This window comes from Condylostylus longicornis, unplaced genomic scaffold, assembly GCF_029603195.1.
Source record: "Condylostylus longicornis isolate FDR11 unplaced genomic scaffold, ASM2960319v2 ptg000004l, whole genome shotgun sequence".
Lineage (NCBI taxonomy): Eukaryota > Metazoa > Arthropoda > Insecta > Diptera > Dolichopodidae > Condylostylus > Condylostylus longicornis.
The window spans coordinates 23082507-23094337 of NW_026577973.1; the positions used below are offsets into that span (position 1 = coordinate 23082507).

The window sequence follows — 11831 nt, forward strand, 5'->3', positions numbered from 1 at the left end:
TTAAACATAAACTAAATAACATTCATTCATCCAATATTAAACGAAAAACTAAATTTGCAGGTAAAATTAATATTCAAAATGTTACTGCTGACGATAATACTAAGTTACTGCCAGGGACATCTTACAGTAGAACAGATTAATACAGACTTTGGGTACTCAGAAATAAAATTAAATGACGTTAAATTAGTAAAAACTTACGACACAATATTACATATCGTTAACCTCGAAGAAATTTCAAACATTTTAAATACTTTTGAAACCAATATAAAATATGCAAACCTTGACGAAAGAGAAAACACTTTAAAACTTCAAATACAAACAATTCGTACAAAAATACATACATTAATTCCACATAGACAAAAACGAGGTCTAATTAACTTTGTAGGCACAGTACATAAATAACTTTATGGGACAATGGACAATACTGACAGATTAGAAATCGAAAATCACCTAAACATTATAACACAAAATAATCATATGGCAATAACCAATTTAAACAAACAAATAAAAATTAATCAAAATTTCAACGAGTCTTTTGTAAAACTTAAAGAAGCTATAGAAAAAGACAGATACACAATTTTAAGAAAATTCAGTATGATCAGAGAACATGACAAACAATTATTTACACAAACAATCTACACTGACTATGCTTTAAAACTGAAAATTTTACAAGACAATATAGAACACTTACAAGATAACATTTCATCAGCAAGATCAGGTACAGATATACAGTAGTTTACTAACAAAGGAAGAAATTATTGAATACGACATTGACTTTGATAAACTCCATAATATAAAAGTAGGAACTTTAACTGACGACAAAAACAATTTAATTTTCGCTATAAATATTTGATTGAAATTTTATTGATAATAAAACTTTTACTTACACAAAAAAAACAGGCTTAAAAAATTTAAAACCATCAAACAATTACTAAGGTACCGATTCCCATAGTCACGTCACTTTCGTGACGATTGTCACCTTGTTGTCACGTCACGGAGAATGCTTTATTCCCATAGTCACGGAGAGTGACGTGACAAAATTTTGCTATACGATGGTGTTTGACATTTCCAATAATAATAAATATTGAAAATCAAAAGCGTTTTTTTTTAAGTTTATAAATTCAAAATTTAAAATGAGTTGTATATATTTGTGGTGGTCATCTGACGAGGAAGAAGACGAAGAGGATGAAAAAAAAATAAATTTAATTTCCCAAAGAAAAATGTTAAGGGATAAATGTGATCCTTTAAATTTACCAGACGCAGCGTAAGTTCAATAGTTTACCTTAAATATGTGAATTTAACTCACTGTGTTCTTTACAGTTTCGTGAAATATTTTAGGATCTGCAAGGAAAGTTTCTTGGATCTTCTAAAGATAATTGAGAACAATTCAAAAACTACAGTACGATCATCTTCAGTGAAACCATTAATTAAATTAAGCGCTGTTTTACGTTTCCTTGCTGAAGGTTCTTACCAAACAGGTGCTGGAAACGATTTTAACGTTGGTTTATCACAACCAACATTTTCGGAAATACTAAAAGAAATTTTAGATATTTTCGAAAAAACCATAACCTATAATCGTCTTTATTTGGCATAACATTTCTAGCCAAGTAAACGTTTTCTGCCATACATGCAACCAAACATTCAAATTGTTTTCTGTTTGTAATTTTTATACTGTAAAAATAATTTTTTTTTGTCAATATTGATTAATAATCGTTTCACTTATATTAATAATTTTGTTTAATTTTACTTACTTCTTATTTTTACTCATTTTCTTTTCTAAAAAAAATACAAAATTTCCTTAATTAAAAAAAAAACACAACTCTCACGAATAAAAACTGCGTGACGACTGTCACTCGATTTTCGTGAGGGTTGTCACGAGCGTGACTACAAGAATAGCTAATTTTAACTGTCACGGTGACAACCCCGTGACGTGACTATGGGAATTGGCACCCTAATTAAAAGAAATTGTAATAAATCATTTAATAATGTTTCAGAAATTTTAGAAATCCAAGAAGGTTTAGTAATTGCAAAAAACCAATATAATGTAAATCTTTCAAGTAATTGTGATGAAAGATCATTTCTTATGAATGGAAATTATTTGATTAATTTTAACAATTGTTCTATAAATATCAACAATTTTAAAATAACAAATGAAAAAACTGAATTTAAACATAATTTTTTATTACCAAATTTTGAAGAAAATATTGCAAATGTAAATAATGAATTAAGTTTTGATAATATTATCTTAAATCAAATTGAAAATTTTAACAAGATTACAGAAATAAAATACAAAAGAAAATCATATTATATATACGAAATTATTACATCTATTTGTATACTTACCATTTTGATCATAATTATAACATTTGCCTGGAAGCACAAAATTTTTAAAATTAAAATTAATATGAGGACTCAGGAGAGTCCTCAAGCAAGGGAAGGAGGAGTTATATCAGTAAACTCAAATAAAGTCAATTTGAAAGACGACACCTCATTTCCGTCGCCTTTCTTTTATAAAATTTAACAAAATTTTCCATTAACTTAAAATAATAAAAAAAATTCTTTTCCATAAATTTCATAATTCTTATTTTCATAGTTTTGCATAATATCAAGAAAAACTCACAATCAACAGTAATTACTTTCACATAAAAAAAATTGTTTTCAAATAAAACTTAAAATATCAAATAACATACAAAAATACAATTAACACACTTAAAGTAATTACTGCTGACTAAATAGTTTTATGCTTCCATGTACCTTAGGTTAATAAATTCATTTTATATCAATAATTATTGTTAAGTTTGCTTTCAAAAAGAAAAGTTGAGTTTTACTGTTAGTCCTAAGATTAAAGTAAATTGAAATAAATAAATTAACTAACTTAGTCCTAAGATTAAAGTAAAGTTAAATAAATAAGGGCTTTTTCGATAATTCAGTTCTAACTTAGTTCTGAATGTAAAGCACGTTCGATAAATCGAATCTGCAAAATCTGTAAAAGTAGCATGTTCGATAATGTTCTCGTGCAAAAAAAGCTCGTTCGAAAATACGATTGAGCTTTAAGTTCTTAGGCAATTTTAAAGATTTTTTTTTAATACTGCAATAAAAGTGAAAATTAGTAAAATAGAAAAATGTTGGATATTGAAGAATTAATGGGGTAAATTTATGCAATTTTTGTTTTGTACATTTAATAATTTATGTTTTTCTTTCATAGAGAGCTGGAAAATGAAAAATTTTGGGATAAATGTAAAATAAAAATGTTGATACAAGCCAGACTTGATGATGAAACAAACTTACTATAAAACAATCGCGCTCCATCCTGAAATGTTCAAAAAATATGGTATCCGGCATCAAATTGATTGTTCCTAAGTAATTTAAAGTATATTACTTTTTTCAATTTTTTCATTAAGTAGATGAATTATCTGATCTGTAACATATTTGCTTAGAAATTTTTTTTTGTTCTTCAGACATCTTTCTTTTTTCATTTTTATAAAATTGACAATTTGCAAACAAAAAAAAAGCTTGTTAAAAAAAATTATAGACATTTCAGACATGCAAAGATATGTCATTCAGATTGTAGAAGTTTGTAAGTATGCGTAAAAAGCTTTTACAAACCTAAGTTAGATCTTTCAGTACAGAACTGAATTATCGAAAAAGCCCTAAGTAAAACTAAAATTTAAATTTTTGGTGTTTTTATTTTTTTTATTACGGAAAAATAAAATAAATATAATTCGCGTGCACACACTTAATTATAAATCAATAAAGATCAGAAAGTGGTGGTTATGATCCTGATACTGGTTCGAGTAGCTGCCATACAACTTCAAAACTTATATTTGGTGATATCTCAGAAATTTAAACTTTAGTATTGAAATAAACGAATATATTTTTTGGGCCACTGTGTTTGATAAAAGTCATTGAAATGGCTTAGCTTGAAAAGTTATTTGGCTATATCTTAAAAAGCTACAGTTCAACTTACAGTGTTATAGTACTCGTTAAATAAAATATATTAGATTGGCAGCTATTTTCAATAAAAGTTGTTGAGATCTTATTAGCAATTGTCATACATGACATGTAACTCCGAAAATTATTTGACGTTATCTCAGAAATTATTGGAGTTATAATATATAAGTTTCGTTAAAACAAGTGTATTATTAGGACTGTCACACATAAAAATTGTTAATTTCTTGACTGCTTGTGGTAACTGCCATACAACTTTAATAGTTAAAATGAAATTTTGCGTAAATTAATCATATGATAATACGGTAACTTAAAGTCATATACTGTCCCATAATCAGCTGTGGCATATTTACACCACTAATTGAAATTGTACGGGAATTACATTGAATTTCATTAAAAATTGTACGGGCAAATTCGTACGGGTATTACATAGTTGAAATAGTCAACTCTAATTTTTCTCATTTCTTACAGAAATCGATTGAATCAATTATTTTAGTTAGAATGAATGTTCTCTTTTTTTAGCAATGTAAAAATTTTATTTGCATAATGGCTTACTAATAATATGTTTGCATAATAGCTTACTAATAAAATGTTTATGTTCTCCCAAAAGTAGGCAATTTTAATTAGTACCATGAGTACTAAAGCTTTTATTTGTTAACTATAATTTAAATTAATTAACTGTAATTTTGTTTCTTTTTATTTGTGCTTTTACTCTTGTTAAGTTACTGAAAAATAAAGCTTTGAGTCAAATTTAAATGTAATTTTATAACAAATATAGTTTTTGCGTTTAAAAATTTTGAAATTTAAACAAAAGAAATATCTCCAATAAATTAAGACAAAAATATTCCAAATTTTTAATTTTTGAGAAAATTTTAAGAAATTCAAATATTTTCATATTAATATATTTGCCGCTATTCTACGTAATGCAAACCTCCAACTAATTAAAATACTTTTACAATTCGCAAATTAAGAAATGATCAAGTAAAAAATAACAAATACATTATACATATGCAATGTTACCATAATATTTAACAGTTCATTTATTCAGATTAGCTCAACTAAGCCACATTTAAAATAATTATTTTAATATTTCATAAAAATTCAATTAATGCCGAATCTTATGCAACAATGAATAAAAATATTTGGGAAACTTTAATATTGTAGTCTTATATAATTAATTAAAAAATTTTTGTATATTTACATACTTACATCAAGAAGCAATACAGAAAAGTAAAATAAACGTTTATTCCTTCTGTAATGCTCTTACGATATGGGAAAATAAAGAATTTTGTTCATTTTGTGCACTTACAAAATTTGATATCAAAGATGACAGTATTAATTTCAAATTTTCATTTAGAAAATTCCTGTCCGGTATGAAAACTACAAGGTAGACTATTAATTCGTTATTACTTCCAAAATCTGTGACGAATATATCTTTTATTCCCAGGTTGTCTGAATCTTTTGAATATTTAAAACAACTAATTTTTATTACATATTTAAAGATATTTAAAGATAGTGAGCATTTGATGTCCTAAATGTCAAAATTTTGTTTTTTTTCCTATAAGTAAATAAAATTTAGCAATTTAGGATATCAACTATAAAAATTTACTTTTGATAGAACTAGTTTTTTCTTTTGCTTTAAAATGCTTTCGTATTTTGATTTTTTATTAAGAACAAGCATTTTGTTTTAAATTTTTTTGTATTATGATTTTATCAATAAATTTTCGTATTATAAATTTCAAATTAATTATTAAAATTATATTCAACATAATATTAAATTAACTGATATCTGACCCTTAACGCTTTCTTTGTATTAGAAATATAGCTTACATGGTGTGGTGATATATTATAAATTAATGATTTAAATCTATAATGTACAGTTATTTCATCTAATATATTTTCCACAATCGCGTGTAAATTTCACACAATATACATATAGTTTTTTTGATCAAAAATAATTGAATTGATATATTAAGAATATTATTTCACTGCGTACATATATCTGTTATTTAATTCAAGACTTCAAAATTTTACTTGAGGAGATCATTGACATCATTTGCAACTATATACGTTTTAACTCTATTTTCATAATAATAATGACTTAGAAAAGAAAAAATTTATTTAAACTGATCATGACCCGCTTATTCGTACATATTAAAAACAAAAATTAATATTTCTACCTTGCACTTGACCAAATAAAATACATTCCAATAGCTTACCCAATGTACATATACTTTAATGTATCTTTCCTCTTTCCTATTACACTTTTTAACATTTTACGTACATAATATTAAAAAAAAAATAACATAAAGCTGTTCTCTATGCATCAAATTATTAAATAATTAAGAAATCTTCCGCCATTCCAATATCCGATTATATAATCTTACAAATGTATGTATACAAGACTCTTATATCTGAAACACCTTGATACAATTTTTCGCATATTCATATATTAAAAATCAATTGAATACCTTCATATTAACAATTGCATATACCAATACAAATAACATGCATTTATTTACTTCTTATATTGCCGAATACTAAATATAACATTGAAATTTGAAATTAACACGAAAAGAAAAAAAATGTCGATGTTTTAATGGTAATTTCTTAGAGACAAACTCACTCATAATGTTTTTTTGAAGTATGAGGAATAAAAAAATTTTGTAATTCTTTTCCTCATCTAAAGTGCCTTCTCTATACATGAACACAATATAGCGTAAAAATATAGAAAAAAAAAAAAAAAAAAATAAGAGACAATCCAGGTCATGCCAATGGGCAATTACCGTTTTGTATATTTTACCCTTTCTTTGAACACAAAAAAAAAAAAAACATTTTTAAAAGCTCTCAGTTTTTTTCTCTTTAATGCTGATCAATGGTCAAATTACAATACTCTAATGTTATGGTAAAATACAAAATGAAAATAAGCATGAGAGAGAAATTAGTTAAACAAAATTTTAAAGATATTCAACTGTATTACGAGTACGAAATATGTTTTGTAAAATTTCAATCTTAAAATCAAAAATTTTCACTGAAGATTCATGTGTATCTCGAACCTCACCTGCGCCAATTCGCGAAGTGAGCGGTATTTCAATAATCAAAAACGGAAATTCGAACAACATTCAAGATGGGGATATGATTGTAGTTATGTTAACAAGCCCCAGTCGAATCTACTACAGCTTTATAATATTATTTACTTATAATATCAAATATTTTCGTGGAGTCTGTACAAAAAGCATTTCTTTATGCTAACATTTTATGCTAAGTAAAAACAAATCTCTGCTTTAAACCATTAATTCTTATCCTTCCAAACTGAGTGACAAATCTATAATACCCTTCGATTATACATACATATACATTTATACATTTGCAAGCAACGGTATTTTAATATATGTATAATATAATAATGTAAAAATAATAAAAAATCAAAAACAAGTAAGCAACTGGTATGTTTTCAATTAATTTTGAAATTGAAATATAATTTGAATTTGTTTTGAATATAAAATTCACTTAAAATAACAGTTTGAATAACGGGTTCCATAGTGTAGCGGTTATCACGTCTGCTTTACACGCAGAAGGTCTCCAGTTCGATCCTGGATGGAACCATTATAGCTTTTTAATTTTTTTTTTTTATAAAAAAGGAAGAATATTGAAAAGATGTAAGTTATTTGTTAAGGTTTTATACTTAAGTTCCAATGCCTAATTAAATTTAATTTTTCTAACAATTTCTAATGCCTATAAATTGTATTATTTAAAAAAAATCTGTTAGAAGAAACCTTCACCCCTTTTTCTCCTTTTTCTTGTTCTGGAAGAATTAATTTAGAATACATACCGCCGCACACTACAAAAACGATCGGTTGAGTTTTGGTGAAAGAAAATTATTACTGAAAACCTAAAGTTACAAACTTGCCAAACTTACTGATTTTTTTTAAATTCTAAGAAAAATTTTATAACATATTAAATTTTAGCAATTTCTTCATTTATTCGTCGAAATTTAACAACTATTTAAGTTAAATATAATATTTTTCATTCCACTTACACTCATTTTCAGCTATTTCAGCTTTCTGGGCAATAGTTAAGCGACCTTTTGGTTTAGGTCTTTTAAATGTTACTGTTAAGATATTCAGTTACAAATTCGATAAATAACTGAATGTATTAATTATAACTTAATTTTTCATAATAAACGGATCTAGACATTTTTCAATGAAAGATCTTAACATTTATTTTAAAATATTTAAATTCAAAATACCAGTTTTTCACAAAGCACCTAAGGTATTCCTATAGTATTGTACCGTTACTGGATTAAAGATATTGAAAAAACAACAAACCGGTCCGTTGTCAAACATATCGAAAAAAAAACAAGTTTTTTGTTTAATAATTTTTGGCCAATATTTTTTTAATTAGGTAAATTTTAAATAAATTATATTTATAATAGACACAATAAATGCACAATATTGCATGTAAGTTATTAGAAAGATAAGTGTGGAAAACAGTTCTTATTTCCCTTAATACTAACATGCTGGAATGTTTGTTTCTTTGAAAATTAAATCGATTGAGCTATCTCTTGTTAATATAAATTAATTCTCCTTCGCGCTAAATTTCCATCACACTCGAATATTGCATTTTGATAAAACAATCGCATTTACCTAAAAAAACTTATAAAGTTTTATGTAAGCAATAGTATTGTGGCACATGCCGGACATTTTCATTCCTACCCTTATAGTGAGTTAATAAAAATTAATTTTTTTAGCAGGTTGCCAAAATTTTTTCTCTATTTATTTTTAAATTACTTTAACATTAAATAATGTTTGTTTGCTAACAAAACGAAATCGTAACTAAGTGACCAAAATCAGAGCGAAAAACTTTTAATAATTTTGATAACCTTTCATCAGATTTAACATTTAAATGAATAAACAACGAGCCAAGAAATTTCTTTTTAAACCTATAAGAATTTATTAAATAAAGTGTAGACCAATTGAAATTTGGAACACAACATTCATTTTTACCAATTTTCCTATATAAAATTTCTTTACACGTTCGGTAAATCATATGTTAATATCTGTTAAAGACAAACTTATAAAATATTAGTTTGATTTCTGTTACCAATAGAAAATTTACATTCCCTTTTTCATCCTTGTAAAGAGTGTCTCAAAATTCACTCAAGAAGTAATTTTCATAGAAAACACAGGTTTGTAATTAAAAATTATAAATTATTTATTGATTCATATAGTTTACAGCATTGGGTTATGTATGGAATAGCATATCGGGTAAATGGCCTCCACAACTGATTGTTTTGCATATATGCGAAATTTCGTTGATACAACGCTCAATTTCCTCCTTCAAGGCGTGTTTAATCGTGGGCTTTTATAATTTAGCATATCGTTGGAAAGATTTCGAAAACCTATAAAAATTTTGTTGAGTAAAATAGAACGGTTCAATAACATTTTAAACCTCCCCAGAAAATGTCTCAAACTATATTAAAATTAAATAACAATGAATAAAATTCGATAGAATTCGAAATGATTTCAAATTTTACAACGTAGTCTTATAATCATATTATGAAAGGAGTCCTACCACTGCACTTTAATTAGCTTCCATTTTATGTTAAAAATCTTTTATACGAGAAAAAAGCGCGGTGAAATCTGTACCAATTAATCTTGTGTCATTTGATTCTTTGTTTTTAATCTGAAATCGAATAGAAAATATTTAATTGTATTTCATTTCCGGATATTTTAAATTTCTACATAACCTGCCATATATAAGAAAGTCTTAACAACTATATGAATAAAATATGAATACATTAGATGGAATATTTTTCACATTTTTAAATCATAGTGATGGTATAACAATTTATATTCGTTTCTCAAACATAATATTTACCAATTATAAGCTTAGTTTAAAAACAAAATTAATTCAAAATTTTAATAATTAAAATATTTTTTGACAAAGCCAAAGTTTTAACTTTTTTTTTTAATTTAAAATAATACAAATTTAGATGAAATGTGCGGCTAGTAAAACTATACAAATATAATATTAAAAGTATCAAGGACATTGTAGCAAACGGAAATTAATATGTATGAAAGTTGTTGGTAAACAAATTCATATGCATATTTTTTCATAATAATTATTTTCGTCATTAATTTTTAAAAGATAAAAGAGAGCAAAGATTACAAAAATTATATTGCAAATCATATTAAATTTGTGAATGATTTTAATAAAATAATTTTCAAGTACAGAAAAGAAAAAAATTTAAGACACAAATTATTAGACTATGCCAACCCAGAGAGCTTCCGTTTAAAAGAAAACCGATGACAATAATTTCGCACTACATACTACGAAATATTTTATTTTGTATTTTCTTGTTTCAATTTTGCTATACCTTAAGAAGATTAATTAATTTATATACACATACATATACATGGGTCAAAAATTTATTACATTTTCAATTTTACAAGTAACTATATTGTCAGATATTTTATATATTATGTATCAAGAAATTTTATTCAAAATTTGTACGAAATTTAAATAATATTTCTAAATCATGTTTAAATATTTTCGTTTAATTTTTGACTCTCTACGACATTATGAAAATGTATATTGGTGGAACAATCTATTAAATTCTTATAAGTAGTTTAATGTTAAAAAGCATATCCTGACTGTATAATAACAGTTACAGTAAAATATGTAGATATTTTATATTTTTTTCTGGTAAAATTAACTGTTCAATCGATTTTGTTATTCAAAACTGTTTTTTCCTCTAAGTTTTACAGCAAAAATTTTAATTGTTAATACAATAAAATACAGTTTTGATCGTTAATCCAAGCTGTTATGGCACCTTTCATATGCTATAAAAAATTTCGGATAGATTTCGAATATAATTTTTTGAAAATGAATGAAAAAAAGTGTCATTAGGCCATATCTCGAGAGTAAGTAGACTTTACTTTGTGCTACACTTTCTAAAAAAAACATGGGGGTCTCAATTTAAAGAAATGGAAAAGACTTGGCAACTCGGTCCGTAGTAGGAGTTTCAAGTATGTGTTTTAAAGACATGCCTCGCACTCAGAGGTGAGGGGCAATCCTTTTATACTTATACGCGGTGTACTGACGTCCAAATTCTATAATCTCAATTCAAAATCTCAATTCAAAAAATAATTAATCAAATTTTTAAATTTCAAAAAAAACTTTTTCTTAATTTAAATATTAACTGAATTGTGCACAAAAATAGCAAATGAATTTTTTTATATTAACAAATTTCGGCTATATTACATCGATATTATAACAATCCAAAATTTAAAAAAAAATTTATTGACATTATTTTGTCATATACCAAAATTCTAAAAATAAAATTAAAACTCATTTAGTAATTAAAATGTACACTTAATCAATTTATCATAAAAAACAGCAAAGTTGAATCAAACGAGAATGTTGTTTTCTTTTCTTAATCCATTCAAATTCGTCGTAATTTTACAAAAAGATTAATGTTATAAGTATATTTAAACTTATTAATGGCTTTTTGTGCTTAAGAAATTTTAAAAGATTTTTTATTGATTTTCATAAACCAGTAATAAAAACAAAAACAGTTCCAAACTAATAATAACTGCAACCTTAAAATAAAATTTGGACCGGGACTTTACAGTCCCTAATTTCTTGTTTTAACATAATTATCATTTTCATGTATTATAAATATAAACGCATTTACAATAGATATTAGTTGATAAAAATTCGAGAAATTACAAGAATTATTGATAAAAATCAACTATCACTCAAATATTAAAACTTGAACTAAACCATTTCTAAAATATTTTATAGAAATCGTGAATACTTCCCTTTTGGCTCTTGTACTTTTTCAAATAACAATCTATAAGAATTGATTTATTCTTAAA

At 25.2% G+C, this 11831-nt stretch overlaps 1 non-coding gene across 1 annotated transcript; it reads left to right on the forward strand.

Annotated features, from left to right (window-relative positions):
• The first annotated feature begins 7481 nt into the window (after positions 1-7481).
• Trnav-uac (transfer RNA valine (anticodon UAC)) lies at positions 7482-7554 on the forward strand. Its single transcript has one exon. It is a non-coding gene; the product is annotated as a tRNA-Val (tRNA).
• The last annotated feature ends 4277 nt before the right edge of the window (positions 7555-11831 follow it).